The sequence below is a fragment of the Peromyscus leucopus genome, chromosome 6 (assembly GCF_004664715.2).
Source record: "Peromyscus leucopus breed LL Stock chromosome 6, UCI_PerLeu_2.1, whole genome shotgun sequence".
In the NCBI taxonomy this organism is placed as follows: Eukaryota; Metazoa; Chordata; class Mammalia; order Rodentia; family Cricetidae; genus Peromyscus; species Peromyscus leucopus.
Genome location: NC_051068.1, coordinates 123872924 through 123900138, shown reverse-complemented (window position 1 = coordinate 123900138; position 27215 = coordinate 123872924).

Genomic DNA, 27215 nt, shown 5'->3' with positions numbered 1-27215 from the left:
CAGAATTTTCATCGCCAGGTCACAGGATAAATAACAGAATTCTGAAGGACACTCAGAGTCAGAGGGACGTCATAATGTCCAAACTCTGTTCACCCTTCTAACAAACAGATGGAATCTGGGAGCTAAAGCCCGAAGCTAAATCAGGTAAGCTAAAGATCAAAGGAGAAGGACAGGGCAGGAGGAGAGGAGCCAAGGAGTTCTTACATCAAAGGGAGCACACTCAGAAAACTGTGGTAGGCAGCAGGTGGAGGTACAGTTGAAATCAGAGACATTTGCAAAGGAATAAGGCATAGGCTTCAGACAGTCAGAAGTCAAGACGGTAAAGGATGTTGGACACAGTGACTGGAAAATGGAGCGTACCTTCAACAGAGGTGAAGAGAGAGGTGAGGCAGGTTTTGAAACATGAATAAAAGATGGAGTCTTTGTGGGCGTCTTGTCTTGAGGTGTGCTCACTCCAAGCAGGAATGTGTCCGCAGCATGGAAGTATGAAGGCACAGGTGAGAACTGCAGTAGCCATTATCTACAGATAGGCCAGGTGAAGGTAGGAAGATGTGGAATTTCAGAGGAGCAGAGGCCAGCAGGGAAGAAAAGTCAGGAGCCCAAACTGAAGCTTCTCTGCTTGGTGCAAAGCAGGGATGGAAGAAGAGGAAGGGGAAGCTAAGACGGACAGTGGAGACATCGAGAAGGAAGAAAGTCACGACAGGCTATATCACAGAATTCCAAAAGGAATCAAGAAACAGCAGCGTTTGCCACCTCAGAGTGGAGGCTGTGGATAACGGCTTCAGGCACTACCAAGGTTTCTTCCAGTCCTCTCTTCAGACCCTCCTTGGAGCATTCCCTCACGCTTCCTCACTCAGGACCCCTCTGTTTGGTGAAGGCACCCCTTGACTTCGGGGGTAGCAGGCTATCAAAAGAAATAGTCTGTAAGATGAATTGCTAAATGGTATTATTAATTAAAACAAACAAGCAAACCTGGAGCCAGATATTAAGTTAAAAACTGAGAGATCAGGGAAGCACATTCTTACAGCTAGAAATCCTCAGCCAAAGAGAGGCCTACTTCCTGTATACCCACACCTATATGCCTTTCTGTCCCTGCCATCTCACTTTTTCTCTCCACCCAGCTACATCACTTCCTGTCTGTCTGTACTGAGCTCCAGACCTCCATGGTTAGTGCTGGGATTAAAGGCATGCACCACCATGCCTGACTCTGTTCCCAGTATGGCCTTGAACTCATAGAGATTCAGATGGATCTCTGCCTCCCAAATGCTAGGATTAAAGGCGTGTGCTACCATTGCCTGACTTCTATGTTTAATATAGTGGATGGCTTCTTTCTCTGATCCTCAGATAAGCTTTACTGGGGTGCACAAATAGAATCTCACCACAATTATTGAACAGGGCTGGACAATAGCTCATTGGTTAAGAACACTTGCTGTTCTTGCAGAAGACCTAAGTTCAGTCCCCACATTGGGCAGTTCACAACAACCTGTCAGTCCAGACCAGGAAATCTGATGCATTTTTCTGGTGTCTATGGGCATTGCACATAAGTGGCACACCTTCAGCCAAGGAGGTACACATGTCTAACGTAAATAAAAATTAAAAAGAGAAGTAGTCAGTGTCCATTTTCAGATTCGGCAGTAGACTCTAGAAACCAGTTGGTCCTGAGTTTTAAACAGTTGAGTTTTGATTGAGTTGAGATGCAAGAGTCCTTCCCAAAACTACCAAAGCAGCACCTACTTGTCATCCCCTGAAACTTCCAAGAGGAAGCAAGGTCTTAAGAGAGACCTTTGCCCTCTAAGAGCTGGTGTCTCAGAAGATGGAAGACTATGCTGTAAACTGTAGAGGGCCCTCTAGAGGAGACTTGTGTCTAATCCACTCTAGAACTCAGGAAACAAACCACAAATGGCTGTTCAGTTGGAGCCTCCATTCCTGTCTCCCTCTCTCTCCAAGCCCCGCCCCCTCAGAGAGTCCCTGAACAAAGGAGAGGCACCAAAAGCCCAGTTCCGAATTCTTGGAGGCCACTGCAGCTTCCTCCCCGGATGACTCCCACGTCCCCATCTAAGTGCTCAGCTTTTGACCATACTTGGGCAAAAACGCAGTTTGTGGCGGACACATCATCACCCCTTGCCTACACTCTATAAAACCACCCTGCCTTATGCGACTTCTCTGTGGTTGATCTCTGAGATCAATGAATCCACCCAGGAATTGCTTTGCCCTCAATAAAACTGTCATTACATCTTTTGAGTTTGGCTTGATCTGGTTTATGTATCAGCCGAGAAAATTATTATTTGGGGCAGAAAACCTATAGTGGCCTCACAGAAGTTTCTAGTGCCTCTCTGAGAGGAAGAAACAGAACAGAGTCCAGTACAGCCTGGAGTTCCTTCAAGACAAGAAAGGTAAGGGACAGTGGCCAACTTCCCCATTACCACAACTTGCATTAGTGATTAAATTGCACAAAGGAAGACTCTTTAGTCCGAAGGTCTCCTAGTTCTTCAAAGAGACCATATCTGGAGATACCAGCGTGGACTGGGTGGATCTGAGTGTGTGTGCAGACATCCGCCATCTCCAGGGGCTGACACTGACCTCTCTGCTTATCTGAGCCACCATGCCAAGGGTGGCTCCTCCAGCCCAACATGATATTCCATTCTGGGGAGGAGGGAGAAAGGAGAGCATGCTGGACTTACTCCTCTATGATAGAGATGTGACTGTGTTTGCTTGCCTTTACTTCAAGCAAAAAGACAGAGCTTTCTGCCAAAGGCAAGATAGAGATGAAATTAAATTCAGTTGTAGGAAAAACAGGATTGTCACTATTTTTATGTATGAGTTTTTGGACATTTTGAAGGAAAGTTTATTTGCAGTTTCAGACAGGGTCTCAAGTAGCCCAAGCTAGCCTCAAGCTCGTAATGTATCTGAGGATGACCTTGAATGTTTTATCCTCCTGTTTCTACCTCCCACACCCTGGGATTACAAGTATATGCCACCTTGTGGAGATTATGGGGTTCTGGGAATGGAATCCAGGGCCTTATGCATGCTAGGAGAGTGTTCTGCAAACAGTGCCCCAGCCCAGCCCTGGCTGGAGTCTCTGCTCCTCCCCCGCCTCTGACCTCGACCTTGACCACATGAGTTTTGATTCTTGAACAATCACAATATTTTTCTTTTGATACGAGCCAATAAAAGCACCAAAAGTACTTTAAAAATTGAAGATAAAATTGTGCCTAAGTAACATGTAATGGCCTCATAGGTTTATACATGAGTCTATGGGTGCCAACAGAAAAAAAAAAGATGCATTTTATTGCATATAATTGATTTTCATTATTGCTTTCCTGGTAATGGCTAGGAAAGATAGTAAATATAATATATACTGCCTAAGTGAGTCAGATATCATTTATTTCTATTCTAAGAATATAAAAATGGAAATCTCCCTGAAACAAATCAATAAAATGCTTTTGAAATTGCTTGGACAGAAGATCAGTTTTTACCCCCAAAATATAACATCAAGGAAGAAAACGATTTTAAAAATCCATTACATTATTCCAGCTGAAGAAGATAAGTGAAGCGTAGTGATGATTTAGCCTAATATTTTCTTTAAAAAAATTATGAAGAAAATCTAGCTCCATTTGCCACTCTGTATTAATGTCATAGAATAGTTATTAAGAAAAAAAGAGAGTGGCATGGTACTTCTGTGCCAAGAACTGCCAGAAATAATCAATTGGAGACCTGTACAACCCTGGTTTTCTCAGCACCCTGTTCAGAAAACAGATACTTAGAAGTGAGGATAGCAGAAACTGGGTAAAAAGTAGTCTTGACCTTGACCCTGTGCTGAGCAGAGTGGCTGAAATTCAGCAGCATTGCACCACCAAAGGTCCCAAGAACCCACACACTCATCTAACTCGGTGTTAATTGCTTTCAGAACCCAGGGCTTAATGAGAGGTTCAGGAAGGCTCTGCCCAACTCTTTACTAAACAGTCCTGATCAAAGAATGTCGCTGTCCCTCTACACGGGCTGTTTCCGATGAGGCCCTTCCCTTCCTTACCGGGAACCTATAGCACATGTGGGAATTAGTTCTTACGGCTTCTCATAGCAGACAAAGTACTTCAGCCTTGAGGAGCAAAGGCATTTTACAGCAGTCTGCTAACACAAATTCATGATTTGCTGAACCTGGAACATTCATGTCCACTGAAAGGGCATTGCTTTGTCCTCAGCCTCTGTGGTGGTTTGAATGAGAATGGCCCCTGCAGGCTCATATACTTGAATGTTTAGTCATCAGGGAGTGGCCCTACTTGAGAAGGATTAGGAGGTGTAGTCTTGGTGGAGGAGGTATGTCACTGGAGGTGAGCTTAGAGGTCCCAAAGCCCACGCCAGGCCCAGCCCCTCTCTACTGCTGCCTACGGATCCAGTGTAAAACTCCCTGAGGTCCTTCTCCAGCGCCATGTCTGCCTGCATGTCACCATGCTCCCACCATGATGATACAGGACTAAATCTCTAAAACTGTAAACCAACCCCAATTAAATACCTTCTTTTATAAGAGTTGCCTTGGTCCTGGTGTTCCATCACAGCAATAATAACCCTAAGACAGCCTCTCTACTCAGCCAAAAGCAGGGGTGAGGAAGGAGGCGTTGCCCTCTAGAGCTCATGGTCCATCATCAGTGAATCTTATTTGCATAGGCTCTTCTCTCACCTTCCTGCTTTACTGTAAGCCTAGCTCTTCTCTGGGGTCCTTCCACGTAGTGGCTGTTTTTCTATCCCTGAACTACTGGACCTGCAAGTAGAACAGAGTATGAGAGGCTGTCCCCTTCCTTCTGACCAGGATTTCCTCATTCCTCCCGGAGACTATGACTTTGAATATGATTTCTTCTAAGTAGCACAAACCATTTCCTTTTCTTGTTGCAATTATCCACAGATTTCAGTTCTAACGGACACCCAACCACTTCAACACCACTGCTAACTTAACTTTTGGTGCTGTCATAGCTGTGTAGGTGAGCTGTCTTGTCCCCTAACTTCTAAGACCTATGCCTGTTTTCCTTCATGACTGTAGCCATCAGCTTATGTCAGCCAGTCATTTCTATGCAAAGTCTTAGACCTTGTTATTACCAAAAATTGCAACTCCAATATAATCTACATTTCTAGCATTCAAACTTCCCCATAACTTATATTTTATTATAATGCTGTCTCCCAAGGTAAGCTCTCCACCAGCATCCACTAGTTGGTACCCTCTGCTGCTGTCCATTCCCTTCACATCATCACTGGTCCTCGACTGCCTCTTTATCTCCTCCTTCTCTGGCAAGTGGCACATGTTTGACTAAAACACAGTCCCTTGAACCCAACTCTCCATTTGTGATGTCTCCTGAATGTCTTCAGAATATAGACTGAACATTTATATTGCCTCCATCATCAATGCTGGTCTGGACCACCATCCCATCTTTCAGATCTCATTGCTGTCTAGGACCATTCTCCATGCAGTAGTTATGGTAAACTTGCTATTAAATAAACTTATTGTTAACAGTAAGACAGAACACAGCACTGTAGCTGAAGATTTCCTGTGTTCCACCTGGCCCCTGGTCAGGACAAATCTCTCTCACCTGCCAGTCCTGCAGCTGCTTGAACCCAACTAAACACACAGAGGATTATATCAATTAAAACTTCTCAGTCATTAGCTCAGGCCTACCACTGACTAGCTCTTACATTTAAATTAACCCATAATTCTTATTTATGTTTAGCCACGTGGCTTGGTTTTTCTCAGTTTTGCCTTCACATCTTGCTTCCTCTGTGTCTCGCTGGTGACTCCTGACTCAGCCTTCCTCTTCCCACAATTCTCCTTGTCTGCTTATCCCATCTATACTTCCTGCCTGGCTACTGGCCAATCAGCTTTTTATTTATCAACCAATCAGAGTAACACATTCACAGCATACAGAACATCCCACAGCACCTCCCCTTTTCTGTCTAATCAAAAAGGAAAGTTTTAACTTTAACATAGTAAAATTACATATGACAAACAGTTACCAAGCAAGAATTACAGTTACAATATTTAGTATATTTGTATTTTGTAAAATTAAAGAAAATATTCTATCTATCCTATATTTGTGAGTCTAAAGTTTCATATCTAATTTATCTTTTATTATAACCAGGGAAATCATAATTATAACTATCTAGTCTTCAACTACATCAAAGACCTCAGAAGTATGTAATAATACCTAAGTAAACAGGAAGAACATTGTGAGCAACTTGCCAAAATCTATAATGACAGAGACAGCTGCCTGCCTGGATAGTCATCCAAAGTTCGTCTGCAGTGTTGGGACATTCTTCTTCAGCCCACAGGTCTAGAGTCTCTCAGTCACTTCTTCCTGTGTCCTGTAGAATGTCTGGCAGTTTTTCTGTGAAGCAGGAACCTGAAGGACTATCTTGCCTTGCAAAGTTCAGTAGCCACCTTCCTATGGGTTCTGCATGTCTGTGGGCCCCATGGGCCCTTGCTGTGGGACGGTCTGTATGTCAATTGCTCTGATGGTCATAATAAACACTGGTTGGCAGTGCCGGCAGGAGTGTGGACAAGGAGAGAGGAGAATTCTGGGAAGCAGAAGGCTGAGGCAGAGAGACACTGCAGCCGCAGCCATGACCAGCAACATGTGAAGATGCCGGTAAGCCACCAGCCACGTGGCAAGGTATAGATTTATGGAAATGGATTAATTTAAGCTATAAGAACAGTTAGCAAGAAGCCTGCCACGACCATACAGTTTGTATGCAATATAAGTCTCTGTGTTTACTTGGTTGGGTCTGAGCGGCTGTGGGACTGGCGGGTGACAAAGATTTGTCCTGACTGTGGGCAAGGCAGGAAAACTCTAGCTACAGGCCCTGGCCCCCGACTGTGAGTGGCTGCAGCCTTGCTTGCTGACCTTTTCCAGGTGTCCTCCCTATTCAGATTCCCTGCCGGTGTCCTTCTCACCTTAGGATCATCGGAGAGCTTACCGGAGGTTCTTTGTTCCTACATCCTGCTTGTGGTGTAAACAACTTAGGTGCATCCTGTATTTGGTGTAAACAACTTAGATGCAAGAATGCAGAACATTGGGTCTAGAATGTAGACCATTGGTAGCGAACTTCTGCCCTCAGGGGATCCTCCATTTGTGTTGTAAGCCTGTATTTAAGGTTTCTTCTCTCTTTCAATAAACGGCATTTGACATCCGTGGCGAATGACTCGTGTCTCTTGTCTCTATTTTTAATCCGCAGCCCTTCACTCGACATGGTGACGGTTCGTAATGCGGGCGTTACTTCTACACATGTCCAGTTTATGCAATATTTTGTCAAGCAGTCCAGGCAAGAACAGTTTCTTGCCCAAATGGCTATTTTTGCCAAGAAGAAGATAAACTCCATATGGAGTGTCTTCAATGCCCATCTTTCTCTTTGAAGTAAATTGGTGCTGCCAGGAGCAAATATGTCTCACTGTTCAAAAAGTCTAAGTTTTTAAAACATTTTTAAATGCCATATTCTGTAGGTCTTTGAAGTGTTTGAAGATTACCTACCTAACTGAATTATATCTATGTATACCTAGAAAACTTAACATGACTATAAGTTTGACTATCATAGAAGACTAATTATTAATCTGTATTTCTCAGCTATACACTACAATTTCAAAAGAGTTGCACAAACAAAATACTTTAAACAAGAGTAGAAATATACATACAGTATAACAAAATTAACTTTAAATTTGTACCAATAAACTAAAATCCATAGCAATGTAAAACATTTTAAACAAGTAGCTTTTTAAAAGTAGGTTTAGTAATCATATCCTTTCACCCTATCATATATATACATACACACACACACACACACACACACACACATATATATATATATATATATATATATATATATTCTACATTTCTATACCATATCCCCTTTTCTTCTTTTAGAAAGAGATTGACTATGACCAATAACAATTTGTAACCAGCAACCTAAACAAAGACAAACATCCATAATCTATTTTTTGGGAATGTGGATATAGTTTTCTAGGCTACTTCCTGCTGACAAAGGGTCCTGTGTTCTTATGGGGATCCTGAGAAAATTAAGAATTATGGTCAAGTCCTGGGAAGACCGACTATAATCTTTGCTGATAGATACCATCTGTTAAGGTTCAGGAGGCCTGGCTTCAGCTACATAGCACTTTTTGCTCAAACACTGAAATCCCTTCTATTGCCCCGGGGTAAAGGTTAAGTTCTCACTGTGACTAACAAGAGCTGACCAACAATTATTTGCCCAAATCATATTGTCCCCTATGTGTTGGGGATTGATGTTGGGATCCTTTGGGGTTACCAAAACCGGCAGATGCTCAAAAGCCTTACATAAAATGCTGTGGTATTTGTGTATATCCTACAATCCTCCTCCCATGGACAAACACTTCATACATGCTAACTCACCACTCAGTCTCTGAGGTGATGTGACTTTACCCCTGTTGCTCAGGTGAGAAAATTAAGGCATTGGGAGTTACAGTGACTTTTTATCGTCTTAAGCTACTATGTTATGCTGCCTCTTTTCATCCAAATACACACACAAAAAAACTTTTATATGAATAAAAATTAAAAATGAATCTATTTCATTGTGAGTTTTTCAAAGCAAGATTTTGGCTGGATACTTTTTATTCCATATTGGTTATAAGCAGTGTGTATACATATGCATGAATTGTCAAGAAAAATTTTAATAAAAAGAGATCCCACTATCCCAAAGGATGGTATAAATATAGCATTCACTTGAAAACAATATCTGGGGGTGACCTGGGAGCAAGCTGAGGAGCACAGATGAAGGGCAGAATATTAGCTGTGATGGTATCTTTGCTGTTACTGATGAGGTATCCGGTTCTTCAGACTTCCTGCAAAGCTCTGGAGGCCAACAATGGACAGCTTCTGTCTGTCCCCTGGGCCAGAACCCTCTTCAGTAGAGGAGCTTTAGAAATAAGATGATAATTTTAATAAAATAGGGTAAGTACCTCCAGTTTGCACTATGTAAGTTTTGTGGCTACAAAAGAACTCAGACAAATGGATCCTCAGAAGGCCATCCTGGTGGAATAAACAGAAACAGAAATACTGCCTGTGCTTAGCCCTGGTTGGATGATCCCATAACTCCAGGCACTGATCGAAGCATGAGTTATGCAACCACAGCATGTATGTGAAAGAAAGGACAACATCTTCCCAGATCCCAGACACCAACAGTGTGAGGCATCTTCATCCCACAGGCCACAGAAGCCCTCACAATGTACTTTCCACACAGAGGCAGCGTTTGATCTGGGTAAATTTACCAAGAGAGGAACATCCACTATTTCATCAATTCCCCCAGAGAAGTTTATCCTGAGTTTTAGCATATTGAAATGTATGCTATTTTATTATGCTTCTTAAATTTCTGCTTTCATTATGTTAGGGATGATTTTTATTTTGGGGCGACCTGCACATTAGTTGTATCTAATAAATATACTAATGTTGGGGCTGTTGACTTGAACAAGAACTCAAAAGACTCCTTCAAATTTTCCTTTTAGCAGACATTCTCTTTTCAAAGACTTATAATTAGACTGTGGTTACTCAATGCCGTTTGGAGCCTTCCACAACTTCAGAAATCTGTGAGAACGTTACTAAATACGCTAGCTTCAAGGCTTATGTGATACGAATTCGTCCTGATTGCTTTCCTTCATGTCCACTCACTGCCTGCACTTAAGCTGAGTGCAAGCCCACCATAGTTTCCGTGAGAACAAACCAGCAGTAAAATCCACTGGATCTCCAGGCAGGTCTCAGGGGACCAATCCCAGCACGCTGTGCAATCCAGTGTCGGGGCTGGAGCCAGGCGGGGTCGGAGGCTGGAGCAGGAGGCAAGGGCACAGGAAAGGGTGAGAAAATGAGAGGTTGACATTAGAAATTCTTGGTCTTTTTCCTAATGTGACATAAAAATATCCTCACAGCATAACAAGTATGATATATAGAGCTAATAATTTAATTGGCTCAAACGCAATTTTTTTCTTTTTGGCCAGGAAAACTAAAAAGCATTCCCTAAGTGACACGAAGTATGTCCTCACTGGTAACACTGACAACTTTGAGTTAGTGGCAAAATGTGGAGAAATAAAACATATTATTTTTAGATGCCTGTTTGTATTCTAATGAGGAGAGAAACAAAAGGTGTGAATTTGGGTGGGTGGAGAAAAGGGGGTGATCTGAGAGGAGTCGGGGGAAGAGAAGCTGCAATCAGAATATATGGTAGGAAAAAAATCCATTTTCAATACAATAATGTACTTTAAGGAAATTCCTAAATTCAATTACAAATGTGTTGACAGACAGCATTATTGATTTCAGAAAAAAAACAAACTACTGAGGGACTGGAGAGATGGCTCAGAAGTTAGGAACCCTAGCTGCTTTTGTAGAGGACCTGAGTTCAGTTCTCAGTACCCATGATGGAACTCACCATCCCCTGAAACTCCAGCTTCAGGGGATCCGATGTCCTCTTCTGGTCTCTGTGGGCACCTATATACATTCACAGAGACACAGAAATAAAAATAGAATCTTAAAAATAATCTTTTGGCTTCCTATGTTAAGCAAGAAATCCAACTAAGTTTTGTAATTGATTATCTTGCCTGTATTTTCCAGGAATTAAGTCCTATCAAATTAAGCATTTATTTGTTTTTCTCAGGATGATAAATTACCTTTTAAAAATATCTTTCCATACAAACAGGTTGGAACTGCTAATCCTTTATATATCATATCAATCATCACAGAAATGAAATAAATATTAGAAGAAACAAACTCCTCTGTGGCAGAGGGTATGGCCTGGACTTTGTGTCTACCTGTTTCAATTCAAATCTTTCTAGCAGATGGGGAGGCAACTTGTCATATGCATTGTGCACTGACAATATTCATTTGGCTCATGACTCTGGAGGTCCAAGGTCAAGGAGCCATTTCTTGCTGGCAAAGTCTCAACGTAGCATAAGAGATCACATACCAGGAGACAGGGAGAAGGGAGGGTGCTCGTGCGTATTTGTGCCCTTTAATCTCTCTTCCCACAAAACCACCAGTGGTCAATCCCAAGTGTTGTATGGTGTAGCAGGAATCTTAACAATTCTTATTAACAAATCAAACCTGAGGCCAGTTATTGGGGTGAATGCTGGTAGATCAGATGCAGAACAAGCCACAGCTATCTCACCTTGCCAATTCCTCAGCTGGTCCTGTTTCCTCAGGTTGGAAGCCTCTGAGTCCTCATCCAGAATGAATCTCAGCTGAACTGTGTTGCTCCAAAGCCTGAAATCTTAACAAGCCAAATGCTTAACCAGGCCAAATGCTTCTAGTTCCTGGTCTTCACACCTTATATATCTTTTTGCTTTCTGCCATCACTCCCTGGGATTAAAGACTCGCTTTCTGGGATTAAAGGCTGTTTCCAATGTGGCCTTGAAATCACAGAGACCCAGAGGGATTTCTACCTTTGGAATGCTAGGATTAAAGGCGAGTGTGCCACCATTTTCTAGCCTTTGCATCTAGTGCCCATTCTGTCTCTGACTCCAGATAAGTTTATTAGGGTGCACAATATTTTGGGGAACACAATAACACCACATTTCCCCTTTTTTGTCTAAAATTAAAAAAAACTTATAACTAATACAAGAAAAATTATATCCGATAAGTATATACAATATACACAGTCAAGATTACATTAACGATGTCTAGCCCATTAACATTTGACAGATTTAGACAAAAAAAACTCCATTAATACATAACAATGTCCAGTCCAGTAACATTTGATAAACACAAAAAAATTTCATTACTTATCCTATTTAAAACAAGTAGTTCCTTTTTAAAAGTATTTTTCTTTTCATAATAGATTCAGTAATCTACCTTTTGTCATTTTTATATCTTCCCCTTTTTCTTTTTAGAGTAGATTCAATTATCTACCCATTTATCTTATTATTTCTTTATCCTTTTTCTCAGGGTAGATTCAGTGATCTACCTCAAACCTATATTCTCTTCTTTATTTTCCTTTTTTTTAAACAACACCTTTGAATCTAATCTCCATGATCAGCTTTTTTCCTGACCATTAATAATTAACAACTTGTAACCAACCATCATAAACAATGACAATTATCCATAAGTCATTGTACAGCCAAAAAACACCCACCCCACCTCTTGGAAATATGGGCATCGTTTTCTTAAAATTACTTCCTAGGGGCGAATCCTTTAAGGAATCCTGAAAAGAAAATTTTTGGGTTAATTGTCAAGTCCTGTATCATTTGTTCAGTCTCTGCATAATGAGAAAGTGCAGGGCTTGTTTTAAGTCCTTGTTCAAGTAGTCTGTCAGGCTGGATAATCTCAGCTAGCCATCTCAAATTGTCCTGAGTAGTTTGTAGTCCAAAGTCGATCTTTCTGTGATGTTAATCAGCTTAATGGCTTTACCATAGTCCATGTGGAATCGTCATTGTGGGCTCCTGTCATCTTTTTGAAGATTTCAGTCACTGTTAGGCGTGATCATGGTTCCCTGAAGACTTTTTTTTTTTTTTTTTTTTTTTTTTTTTTTTGCCTCCTCTGTGGTTTGGAGCAATCACAGTCTGATAAACATCTGTCTCTTGGAACCATGAACGTTCTTCGCTAGAAGAGAAAACCTTCACAGCAATTTCTCCCCATCATTTGTCTTGCCAAACTTTTCCAAACTGACCTTTGTCCATGTTTTCTTGTAACATGATGATCCTGGCAATTCTTCTCTGAACCAGCAGCAGTAAATCCTTCGTCCCAGGTAGCAGCATCACCGCAGTCACCAACACAATGAGGAGGAGCTGGCAACGTGGAGCAGCAGCTTTTGCCTCCATGGTCCCTCCACTGTTTTTGGTTCAGCCTGGACCGAAGCTTCTCTCATGCCTCCTAGGCCAGCCTCAAACTCGGTATCCTCCTGCCTCTGCCTCCTTCAGCAAATGCTACTGGCATGCACCACCACAACCGGCCGAGCCTAGGGCCCACAAGGCTACAGGCAAGAGGCTTTTTCGTGAATTCGTACCATGAACGTTGGGTGCCAGATTCCTGCTACAGTATGCTGATGAAATCTTCTAATCCTAATCACCTCCCAAAGTTTCCAGGTCTGAACAACACAGTTAAGTTTCTGTCCACACAATGTGAGGTTTGGAGGGAAAAGCACGTTCTAACCACAGCAACAGAGAAAACTTCACCAGGATAGGGGCACAGGGCATGATCAGAAACTTAGTTTCAGAGTACTAAAATTAAAGTGCAAGTATACTTGAAGTGGAATTATCAAGTAAGTATTGTACACGAGAGTTTTTTTAAATCAAGTATAAGCAAAGAGCTTGCATTTGCAAATACTTAGAGTCTACACTCGATGTATAAAGCCAGGAGACTGGATAAGGTCACAAAGCAGGTATGTATAGGTACCATGCATAATTATCATCATAATTATCACTAGAGGAGGACCCAACAAACATATCCAAAAAGCCTGGTCAATGAGATAAGAGGAAAACTGGGAGGTATGATCTATCACCTCTCTGTTTATTGCTAAACTGAATTTAGACTTTTTGTGATTCATATATTGATAATGTGAACCAGAAATTGGTGTTGAACTCCATTTGATTTTACTTTCTCATCTTCTTTTTGGGATTCATAAATTCTTCATCCCAAAGACAGTGTGAGATACAGCCTGCAAGTAACAAGTATTCAGCACGGACTGGGGATGAAGGAATAGCAGAGTATTTGAACTCACAGGTGTCTCAGGACAGCCAGGAGCATGACTAGTGCAGTAAGACCATGGAACCAAGGGTCACTGCAGCCACAAAGAGCAGACAAGCTGGGGCAATGCTGAAATCATAGTTATGATGCATAATTAATCATAGCGATATGAACTACAAAACAAAAAAATAATTAAAACCCCACAAACACTTGTTTCAAACAGTAAGATACCTAAGTTAATAACATTGCATTTTCCATAGGGATACTTGTCAGGACCTCAGTGGGTACCTTCCTATGATAAAGCTTAGTTTATCAATTAGAAACACCAGGAAATTAAAATCAATAACTTACTGCCGATTTTAGTGACATCACCACATAGTATCTTTCTTTCCTTATTAAGACAATACCATCATGGCTTCTCTTTGGCACGTCCAAAATGCCAGTATCAATACTCTTGTACTTTGGGTACCGTATTCAGTAAAGTAAGTGTTACTTGAGCATAAGCAGAACAATACTGTGGCAGTCTACCTGGAAACCAAGAGACTACTGATTAATGGGTGGTTAGCATATACAGGATGGATACACCAGACAAAAGAACAATTCATGTCTTGGCCTGGATAAAGCAGAGAAATGCATGGTGCCATCACATTGCTCAGAATGGTCTGCAACTTAAAACTTGTGGATTGCTTATTTCTGGAATTTTCCGTCTAATATGTTGAGACTATGTTTGACTTCAGGTAACTGTTGCTGGAGGGCTTCTCTCCAGGTTCCACCAAGCCCCACAGTCCCACAATCCACATATAAAATAATCACTCAGACACTTATATTACTTATAAACTGTATGGCTGTGGCAGGCTTCTTGCTAACTGTTCTTTTTTTTTTTTTTTTTTTTTAAAAAAATACATTTATTATCTATATAGAAGAGGGTGCCAGATCTCATTACAGATGGTTGTGAGCCACCATGTGGGTGCTGGGAATTGAACTCAGGACCTCTGGAAGAGCAGTTGGTGCTCTTAACCTCTGAGCCATCTCTCCAGCCCGCTAACTGTTCTTATATCTTAAATTAACCCATTTCTATAAATCTATACCTTGCCACGTGGCTGGTGGCTTACCGGCGTCTTTACATGCTGCTTATCCTGGCAGTGGCTGCAGTGTCTCTCCCTCCTTCTTCCTGTTTCCCCAATTCTCCTCTCTCCTTGTCCCACCTATACTTCCTGTCTGGTCACTGGCCATCAGTGTTTTATTTATATAGAGCGATATCCACAGCAAGTAACTGAAACTACAGAAAGCAAAACGATGCGTGGATAAGACAAGACTCCTGGAAAAGAACTGTCTGGGTGTGTTACAGTTTCTACACTTCATCTCAAAGGTTCCAGTCCAATATGTACACTTCATGTCATCTTTAATTAGAAACTTTAGGGGACATTCTTGTGGGTTTTTAAAGTGCATGTGAATAAAAATCTTTTGGTTTGAGGAAATACTGTGAATAGAAAAGAAAAAACCTGCACCCTTTGCTACTTGTTTGTTTATAAAACTAGTAAATTTTATCATTTCAGGAATATTTTCTTATCTATAATTATTTTCATAAAGTGTTTTCTGTATACCTTTTCAATCTAACATCTCTTTAAAGAAAATTAAAGTAACTTTTTAATGTTTCACTACAAAATATTTCTACTACTTTGAGTTTAAGAGGGGCTAGGAGCCAAAAACAAACTAGTTGGCTACCACTGAGGAATAAGTAAAATTTCCACTTTCCTTTTTTATTGTTTAAGAGACAAACCCAAAGAACTAAAGTTTGTTTCACACTTAGCTTGATTCGTTGAGAAAGTTTGTTTGTTTTTTGTCTGTTTTACTTCATAACTTTAATGTCAAGTAAAATGTTAATCCCATGCAGTTTTGGTAAACATAGGCTGTCCAGAGTATATAGTAGGGAGTTGGACACAATTAAGGTGTTTATGAGTTTATCAGCAACTAAGGCCTTGTCCATAAAAAGCAGACACTAACCCTTCAGTTCCGGCACACAGCCACAGCTAGAGTGGTTACACCAACGGCATCCGCCAATGTTTAGCATCGTTTATGTACCAGGATTGCTGATGAAGCCTACGTGTCATGCATGATTTGTTCAACCCCGTAACAGTATGTTTGGAAGTCAGAAATCCAGATTTGAAAACCTCTCATTCACAGGTAAGCAAGAACAAAACCAGCACTGTCCAGATGTCTTACACTTCAGTATCACACGATCATTTAAATACCTATCCGAGGTGTCTAGTACCGGAGATCCTCACTTCTTAAACCTCGGTCATGACCCTGTGCAGCTGAGTATGGCGTCATGAAAAACAGTGAAAGGTTTCTGATCACACACTAACAACAGTTTGTTGAAAATCAAATGCATAATGGATCTGCGGTGTTACTGGCAGTACTTGTCCAGGTTAGATCCAATGATTTTACCACTGTCTCGGTTCCAAACACACAACGTGTGCACGCCAGCGTGCCGACACATGATGAACCCCGGGGCTTTTACTGTGCATGCCAACTTTCCTGCCCTCAGAGCAGCATACTCATTTCATTATGAGAAATGACAATATCGTCCCACAGTCTTCCCTCAGCATCTAAGTGACAAATTAGTGTGCTTCTGATATTATTGTCTTAAAATGTCTGATTTTAAAAATCGATGTTTGGATTGCTGACTTGAGTGATGTTAAAGAAATTCGGTGAATTTTGGCTTGGGATTAAGGGTCGTTTCTGAAACGACCCTTCACACACTTCTGCCATTTTGTACTACGTATTTGTGCACAGAATTCTCAGCACTGGTGATTATAAATCAAAACATTGATCAACTCAGAAAAACATTATAGATGATCCGTGTCCTATAGTATCAAATATTCAGCCAAGACTAATTTATCTATGTAAAATAAATAAACATACTCATCTCATTAGTATGTGAATTTGCTTTCATATTTAATAAATGGTGAAAATATATTTTAAAATATTTTTATGAGTTTATCATCAATAAATGTTTGATTTGTAAACCTATTTTACATACCTATATACCTGTGGCTATATAAAATTTTCTTTGGCAAAATGGAAAGTATTTAATCCTGCTTTAGATAAACACACTGTATCTCAGAAAGCCGGACATGCTTCTCTCTCTCTAGATGGTCTCCATGTGCTGAAGGTAGCAGATGCCTTACATGAGGCAACGGGAAGGAGTTAAGGTCCTCAGCCAGTCTTTGCTTCCTCTGGCCTCCTGTAAGGGTGATTGCTTTTCTTTAGCCGCTTCATCTAGAATTCGGGGCGTGCTGCTGGGTAACTCATGCACTGGAGCCCACTGCCATGGCAAAGGTCAGGCATTTTCTATAACTCAGTTTCACCTCAGACAGGGGAAAGGGACTAATGTTTCTTGCCCTGACTGGCCCAGGTTGCCCAATTGGCTCCATCATACTTCCATCTAGGTCGTGGCAGAATTGTCACTTTTCTGTGATCATTACCAGTGCCCTGGCTTCTGATCTACTCTCTCAGAATTGGATGAGTTGGAAACCCTTCTGATGAAGTAAGTCCTCAAGTCTCAAACCTCCTTGTCATCTCTGGTTGTACCCTGTGGACTGGGTCTACCCACTGTCATCCCTGGTGGTACCCTGTGGACTGGGTCTACCCACTGTCATCCCTGGTGGTACCCTGTGGACTGGGTCTACCCGGCTCGTCATCATGCCGTGTTCTGCTGTGGCAGTCCCTGGGGAGCTGTGCTGCCAGGGCTTCCATCTCACTGACTCCACAAGACAAATGAGGCAGGAATGGTGGCTTTGTAAGAAGGCAAGCATCTGAGTGCAGAAACCACACGAAAACACACACAGAAAGAGAATGTTTGCGTCACCACATGAAAGGACACCTTGCACAGCCTTGATGCAGGGGAAGGGGCTTGAACCTGTCTCTACTGAATGTACCAGGCTCTGCTGACTCCCCATGGGAGACCTTACCTTGTTGGAGGAGGGGATGGGGAGAAGCTGGAGGGGAGAAGCTGGAGGGGCAGGAGGAGGGAAGAGAGGGGGATCTGTAGTTGGTATGTAAAATGAATAAAAAAAAAAATCCCTAAAAAAAAAGGAAAGAAAAAGAAAGCCCGGGTTTGAGTTGGTTAAGGGCAGGGTTGCTCAGAGAGCCGTCAGATATATATATCCATTTTATTTCATTTTTGTGTGTCCATTCATGGGGACATGGAGACTAAGGCCACTTCTGCAAAAGAAGGTACAGTTGGTGGGACTGGCAGAACTATAAATGGCTGTCCCCTGCCTTCGTCTCAGCACCTTCTAGGCCCTGCTCGTCGGTGACCATGGTGTGATAAGGGTTCACCGTCAATCATACGGAACATGTAGAGAATGTAGGCGTTTTGGGAGCTCATGAAACTGCACCAAACTTACACAAACACAAGTATGAAGTTATATTGTTTGGTAATGAATAATTTAGTTCATTATGCATTCTCAGACTCCACTGAAGCAAACCTCACAAAAAGGATCAAATTGCTGACTCAGAAAGTATTCCTTCCATATGAACATTTAACATTTTTCATTGCTTGAGTGATCTGATGGCATATGAAGCAAATGGCGTTCCCAGAGAAACCCACTCTTTCTTCAATAATTAAAACATTCTGTGGCTCTGAAGATACACATCTTCTCAAGCACTCAATTCCTTTGAAAGATGGTTTAAAGGGAAGTCAGGAAAGAAAACCAAGAACCAAGAGCCAAGACAGCTACAGACTGAAAATGGCGACTTTAAAGTTAGTCATAACATAAAACTTTTATGACTAATAAATTGTTAATGTTTTAATTGGCTTTAAGACACACCCCAGCTTTCTTAGGGAGGAGAAAGTAAGTGTGAAAACTAGAAACACTTGGGGCTGTGCTCTGTCCTGGCCGTGTCTACACCTGCCCCCCCTGCTCCCAGCTGTCAGGAAGTGGACCACTCTCCCACAGGCTCCCACTGCCACGGTGTTCCGCCTAAGCACACAGGGCCAGACAACCCTCCAACACCGTGAGACAATCGACTCTTTTCTTCCTGAAGTCACTCCCGTTAGGTGTCTTGTCGCGGTGACATTACAACAGCCAGCCACCCCTTCTCCACGCGCCGTGAGGCTCATTACGGCTTCATTTGCCACTCTACCTTCCCCAAGTTCAAAATGCAAACTGATCCACAGTTCAAGTTCTCAATGTACACATTTTCATTATTCTCATTCTAGTCCTCGGTGTGTCATGTCTCATAAAAACACATTTTCACAACTTTGAATAAAATGTTGGGGACTTTATGGGAAATAGTTCTTTCATGGTGCATAAAACAAGGGAACATTAGGGTGAAGATTGTGTTCATCAAGGTTGTTGAAGCAGGAAGAATTTAGCTGTGTGTGGTGGAGAATGAGATCCGGACAGGAAGAAGTGCCTCAGCTGAGACATGGAGGCGTCAGGTCTGGGTGTCCATGGAAACAAATCTACCTAATTTGAGCTTATCACGTGAGGGAGAGAGCAGAGGATGTTAGAATCGGAATCTTAAATCAATATTTAGAATTAGAAGTTCAGGAGGCAACGGACTGTAATTCGGAGGTAGAGAATTGTGTTAAATTCACCTCTGTAGCCAGGTGTAATGACACACACCTTTAATTCCAGCCCTTGAGTGGCAGAGGCAAGTGGTCTCTGTGAGTTTGAGGCCAGCATGATCTACATGGTGAATTCCAGGATAGATGGAACTACATAGTGAGACCCGACTTGATAAAAATCAAGAATTTAATTTAATTAAAAAAACAAAAACTCAACTCTGCATGTATCAGCTTAATCCCTCACAAGAATTCAGTGAGACAGAGGTTACAATGTCCTTTTCATCTTATTTTTTGTGGGTTTGATTTGAGTTTTTTAGACAGGGCCTTATGTAACTAAACTCACTGTGTAACTTAGGATGACCTCGAACTCCTGCTCTTCCTTCCTCTTGCTCAAGTACTGTGATTGAAGGAGAAATACGCGACTGAGTTAAGAGCTTGTGGACATGGATAGCTGAGTGAAAGATCAAGGAGGCACACAGCGTCATAGCTCTTCTGCTCCCCTGCCCTGCCCTGCCCTGTTGGATGCTTTGGTCTAGGACCCTTTTTTTCTAAGGAGACCATGAGCATCTTGCTACATGAGTATGAATTTATTTCCTCAAAGCACAGCACATACTTGGACTAAAACCAATGATCAATAAGTGTTAAGTGATTGAAAGAATTGACTGGTCAGTCCAATGTCCTAGGAGAACTGGGGACAAGAAACAGTCACAGATGAAGATATCTAGGCAAACCATAAGCAGCCAGGTCAGTGGTGTAGTTACTGGATAGACAGATGGGTGGAGAGGAGTTCAGAATAAGTTTTAAGAGGATTTATTGAATGTGTGGACTCCAGCATGAGCACGAGGTTCTTTCATTTCCCACTCTCATTGGATAACAGTGGTCAAGATATCAGAATGATATCAGGGTCATATTAGGAAGCATCTTCTTTTGAACATGTTTGTTCAGAGTAGCAGAAATAACCAAAAACGTCTTCATGATGTAATTCTATCATTAGGATGTCCAGCACTTTATTAATTTGAAATAATTTTCACAAATAATCTTGTCATTTTCTGAGTTATAAATAAGAATGTTGTAGAAAAGGAATACAGTTCAAAACACCCTTAAAAGGCACATGCTGCATCCTGCATCATTGAGTCTCTCAAAAGGAGAGGGTAGAGGGTTTCTGTTTATCTGTTCATAATTCATCATTTCAAAAATAGATTAATGGATGTCAAACTTCCTTTGGTTCTAAATAATGGAAGTGTAGTGATGGGTAAATTTCTAAGGAAGCATACACATGGTTTTAACAACCATTTGCTGCCTCCTGGTTGTATTCTGTAAAGCCAGTGACCAAGTACAGCTAGCAGGGAAGAATTCCTAGCACCCAGCACCAGTCATCAGGGATTATAGTCACTTTTCCTGTGCTCTGGTTTAACTTGCATCTCATGTGCTAGCTGCTGGCATGAGAGAGGATGGCAAAGGTAGGTAACTCAAATGCCCCAGCCTCAACTCCAGTCAGAAAAAGACAAGCTTGTGCCTGTGACACAATGTAATTAGTTGACCCTATTGCCCCAGCCAATGTTGATGAGTTTGACAATTATAATACTAGAAGGAGGGCACTGTGTCACATGCCTTAATTCCAGCAATCGGGAGACAGAGGCAGGCTGATCTCTGTGAGTTTGAGCCAGCCTGCTCTACATATCAAGTTCCAGGCTATCCAGGGCTACATACATAGTGAGGCCCTTTTTCAAAACAACAAAAATAATCCTAGAAAATAATGGATCAAATAAATTTTAAAATTCAGTGCACATCAAGCAATGGGTTTATAGACATTCAAAAGATAAGGCCAATATTTGAGATTCCTCAAGTTGTCACTTTAGAGTATTGATTAGGTCCACAGCACCATGGCAAGCTGTTAGGGGTACAGTCACAGAGGCACATTTGAAGGCATTAGTAGATGGTCAAAAAGGTCCATAGGCCTGAGAGGACTGAAGAAGGAAGTGCTCAAACCCATTAGGGCTCAATGGCTTTTGCGGATGTTATCAAGTGGAGCCTCAATGGTCTGGGAATATTTCATCAAGTGTAAAACAAGGGAATTGAATTTCAGCTGAGAGAATCAAGTTGAGGCTCAGAAACACACAAAGAAATTTAGGGCACATAGCTAATGTGTGAGCAATATAGTGAAAGATATATCTAAGAAATAAGTTGGAATGCAGTTGTGAAGTGCCTAGAGTTCTATGCTATTGGACATTTTTTTTCTCTATACAGACCCAATAGATTTTGATACAGTAATGGAATGTTGTATACCTACACAATGTGGCAGCCCCTGGGCACATACAGCTGTTGAGCACTTGCAATGTGGCTTGTTCAAAAAAGAAATAAAAAAAATAAAAATTCTGATTGTATTTACATTGAATACATTTTACTAATTTGACTATATTGAATTTAAATACAGGTAGATAATGGGTGCCATGTTGGACATGTGTATGTGGTACTCAAACTTTTACACAAGAGGCTGAAGAGATGACCCACCAGTCAAGAGCCCTTCCTGTTCTAGAGGACCAGAATTCAGGTCCCTGGCTCCACATAGGTCAGAGGCAGCTCATGATTACCCACAGCTCCAACTCTAGGGGACCTGACACCCTCTTCTGGCCTCTGTGGTCACCTGCACCCTTATACACATACACACAGGAAGCATGCTGACTTTCCTGGCAAGGGTTCCTTTAAAACAATCACTGCTGGCGGAACTCCACTCCATCTTCAGTGGTGGGATTTCATCCAGTTAGAAGCAGCGTGGAAATTAATTATATTGCAGGATGACAATTAACAGAAGAATGTGGCTGCACAGACTAGATAAAAAACAGGAGCAGATGGTAGATTCTGGTAATTTAAAAAAATTCTAGCACACCAACGTGACTGACTTGTGACTGTTGAGAAACATCACATTTTTTTCCTTGGATGCAAAGATTCTGTCTTACTCACCCTAGGTGATTAACGTACGCATTACTAATGCATTGTTCATGAGCCACGAGGTAAAGACATAATAATCAGACAGTGTCAGCACTCAGAAGGACATGCTGTTTCTGATACAGATGTATAGGATAGCACTTCAGGCCTCGGGGCTTACAGAAAAGCAATTCATCAATTATGACATAAAAGGACAGAAATTCAATATGTCGTTTGCATTCTGTAAAAACAAACTGTGTATTTAGCCTGTAGGGAGGTGTCATGGAGACATCATATGGGTTCTCAGGGTTGCACTCAGGTCATCTGTCAGGCTCAGCCTCCTTGCTGGTTCAGATGTGCAATACTCACTTAGGTTCCTGCCATTGGTGTCTGGTATTCAAGTAGGTCCTCAAGAAACGTGTTGACTCGAGGAATTATCCTGTATTATTTTCACTGTGGCTTATATGCTTATATTGTATACTTACTTATAAGCTTAATTGTATTCTTATAAACTATTGCACTGCTAGATATTACAAAGACACTGTAAGAGCTAAATGTCCTTAGCACCTACAGGCACTCCTGTAAGGTAAATTTGGACTCCGTATAAGAGTTCATTTAAGCTGCCATGCTGTAATTTTAAAAGGCTTCAATATGCTTCTTTTTAAAGGTATTTGAATGTTTACTTATTTGCCTATAAATCCCTTTGGCTGAGTCTTAAGCATTTTATTATAGCTCCAGATACAGGCATTTTATTCTCCATGTGTGCCTATTTTGGGACAAGCATTATCCAAAACACAGAAATATAAAGAATTCTAGGACACACTCCCTGCCTTTGAAGAGCTCAGAATCAGCGAGAGAATAAACTGGAAACAGATCATGGCCTGCCTACAATAAAATGTATGTACAATACAATGTAGACTCTAAGTGCAATAATAACCAAGCAAATGGCTGTGGATTACAAATTTCTCTTGAGGTCAATCATTCAATGACAAAAACCTCATGCAACAGTGTTGAAAGCTGGGATTTAAGAATGGTATGATCTTGGGTTTGAATCTGATGCTCCATCACCTTTTACTTTTAGTGACTAAGTCTTCCTAGAGGTGTGATACTCATGCAGAAAAAATACCTGTCCTCTTGTGCAGCTGAATGGGCATCCACACAATGATCACACCTGTGTGATCCTGCTCCCAAATCTAGGAACAGAATGTAAACAGCCATCCCCAAGACTGTGCTCAGGCTCCTGGCCACTTCAGTCTCCTGTGGGCAGACACCCTTGTGGTTTCTGAGGTGAGTTTGCGTGTGACTAGTTTTGTACTTCTTACAAATAGAATTGCAGAGTGAATATTCTCTTGTCTAACACTTGCTCGAAGTATTTGTGAGCTTCATCCATTTCAACAAGGCCAGTGAAGGCCAGTGATTCTCAGTGCTTGTGGGATCACATTTTGTGAGTGAAACACAGTGTATAGTATCGGGGACACTGGGGTAGTTTCCAGTGGGGGCTACTTCAGACAGTGTTTCTGTGAAGGAACAACCATATAATGAGTGGTTGTGCGGTAGATCCTCACAGCTCCACAGGCTTACTAACTGGTAATTGCCGTCTTTTACTTTATTTCCAGGTAAATGCTCCAGTGGGTACAAAGTGGCATCATCTTGTGTATTAGTTTGCATTTTGTCCCAATTTCATTCAGTTGCTGTGATAAAGCACCTTGAGGGAAGAAAGTTGAATTCAACTCACAATTTGAGCCCATCATTAGGTGGAAGTCAAGGCAGGAACTTTTCACACCAGTCACATCACAGTCATAACTAAGAGAAGAAAGAAATGAAAGAATATGTACTCGCTTGCTTGTGCTTGTCTTAATTTCTCACTGTTAAACAGTTCTGGACCTCCCTACATAGGTAACGGTGCCACCCACAGTGAACTGGGTCTTCCCACCATCCCCTGACAGACATGCCTATAGACCAACCAACGAGGACAATCCCTCACTGAGAATCTCTTTCAAGGTCATATCAACTTAATTAAAGCTATCCATCATATTTTTCTCTATCACTAATAAAGTTTTGAGTTTGATTTATTTATTTGTTTGTTTGTTTGGTTGGTTGGTTGGTTGGTTGTTTTTTCGAGACAGGGTTTCTCTGTGTAGCTTTGGGCCTTTCCTGGAACTCACTTGGTATTCCAGGCTGGCCTCAAACTCACAGAGATCCACATTGCTCTGCCTTCCGAGTGCTGGGATTAAAGGCGTGTGCCACCACCGCTCGGCTGAGTTTGATTTATTGATAGACACTGAATCTGAACTGTAACAGTATCTTTGGTGACATGTCTACGTCTTTTGACCAATTTCACATTGAATTGTCTTTTTCTTATTGATTTGCAGAAGTTATTTATGTATTTGGGTCCTTTATTGGCTGTATGTATTGAAAAGATGTCTCCTGATCAGTCAGGTGTGTTTTTACTCTCTTGATTGTGTCTTTTGATGAACAGAAATTCTTACTCTTGTGAGTCTCACTAATCTTTTTTTTAATTATTTTTATTTCTAACAACTTGAACAACCTGTTTAAAACTTTTAATCTACTTCTTGGTGACAGACCTGTTCTCCTCTATGTCCTTCTAGAAAGCTGTGTGGCTTTACTGTTTACATTTAGATCTGCACATGTGGAAGTGATTTTTGTTTGTACTGTTTAATCTCCCTCTACTCATGTGACCTGAGACTTAGCTTCATTTTCTTCTTATCCCCAAAAGGGGACATAGTGCCTGCCTTAAGCTACATGCCAATAAAGGAGACACTGTGCCTAGTGTTTTCCTTGTATAAGATGCTACACTGTGTGTTGTGGCCAATACAAAGATACTTCCTTCCAAAAGATGCAGATAGCAATTAAAAGCACAATTTGGCTCTGGAGGCAAAGGCAGGTGAGGTGGATCTCTGAGTTTGAGGCTAGCCTGATCTACAAAGCAAGTTCCAGGGCGGCCAAGGCTACACAGAGAAACTGTGTATGGAAAACCCAGGCAGCCAACCAACCAACCAACAAACAAACAAACAAAACAATCCCCACAATTTGGGAAGCAAATTGTCCTATAATGCAGAATATAATAAATATTGTAATCAAGTCATAAACAAAAGTATCATCATGAGATAGTAAAGAATGAAAGACAAGGGAAAGATGGAAATAGTCTAACACCAGAAGACAAGACCTAGCAAAGGAGATGGGAACAATCTGATGGGATTGTCTTAATGAGCAATTTTCATCCATCTTGGTTTAAATGAAAGATGAAAATAGAATTCCTTATTAAAGAAAGTGCAATAAAACTAGATCTCTCGTCTACTCAAAACATGACTTATGGTGCTATAAATAGATCAGACCCTTCTGGAAACTTAAGTAAGAACTACAAAATGATTTTTCCATTTCATCTAGCAATCCTTCTTTGGAAGTTTATACTAAGGAATAATTAAAAATGTGAAAAAATATGCACAGAGTTTGTACCAGAATTGCTTAGAGTAGCATAATAGTAGAAGCAACCAAAATGTGCATCCTTGGGAGAAGCTGGGGACATGGCTTCTGTCAAGCCTCTCAATGGACAAACGCCATCAAATGACAGTGACAAGAGCATGAACATGCACGTAAGGATGGCGAGGACAACGTGTGTGAAAAGCTGTCTGCGGGGGCCGAGGAAGTGGGGCCATCAGCAAGGAAAACACAAGTCATGTTTTGAGGATGGTGGAAAAACAGAAAGAAAGTCTATTTGGGGGACTTCTGTCTAGTGCTTGTTATATGTATGTATATATAATTCTTTTTATGTTTTTTTATGTGTGTTGGTGTTTTTGCCATGGGTGTTGGGTCCCCTGGAACTGGAGTTACAGACAGTTGTGAGCTGCCATGTGGGTGCCAGGAATTGAACCCGGGTCCTCTGGAAGAACAGTCAGGGTTCTTAACCACTGAGCCATCCTTTCCAGCCTCTGTTTATGTGATTCTTATACTTTGTGTCCTCGATGTAAATCTCCTTCACATGTCTGCTTCTACCCCACCACTAAAATATGGCATTTATCTAAACCTAATTGGCACACATTTCTCTCCTTCTACTAGACATTGAACTCCTTGGGTCTTGTCCTTTATATTTCTAGCTCCAAACATAGGTTGGAAATGTAGACGGTTATTCATAAACATTGGCTCGAGGAATGCACTTTGCATCAACAATCAATTAATGAAACCATAATGTAAAGTTCTCCTGACCATGGTCTTTGTTGGTGCCAGATTGAAATTATTCAACTGGGAATTTTTCTTAATTCCTTTAGACATTGTGAGAATGTTCAGTCTTTTAAATCCTAACCCAAGAATTCCCAGTGGTCTTTGGAATCTAGAATGTCAATGTCCAGCCTGTGAGGGTTGGAAAGCGAACATAGGGAAACTTCTCTTAGGCTGAAGATTTGTGTCACACACTGTTACATTGCTCTGGGTTGATCTAAGAGACTACATACATCCCAAGTACCACAAAAATCAAAGCCTCGGGAAGACCCTTTGAAAAGACTGTTTGTAAACTAGAGGCATACTTATCAAAACAGTGTATGCAAAAATGTGGAAGGTCTTGCATATTTGGTACTTTTTCTAGGGAAAAAAAAAAGCTTCCAAATTTCTCACAGACCTAAATGATCCAATAGGTTATAAATTGGTGAAGGAAATAGAATAATTAGAAGACAGATATTTTCTGTGCTACACATGAGGAATTCAACACTCAAAAGTTAATGATTAGAAATGATACACTTCGCCGGGCAGTGGTGGCGCACGCCTTTAATCCTAGCACTTGGGAGGCAGAGCCAGGTGAGTTTGTGGCCAGCCTGGTCTACAGAGCAAGATCCAGGACAGGCACCAAAACTACACAGAGAAACCCTGTCTTGAAAAACCAAAAAAGAAAAAAGAAAGAAAGAAATGATATGCTTCCTACAAGACCTCTGGAACCTCAGACATTTCAAGCAGAAAAGAACTTAGAACAGTTGGAAAATCCATGGTGTAAGTTCGTTCTGTATTGCTTGTGGTTTAAATCACATACA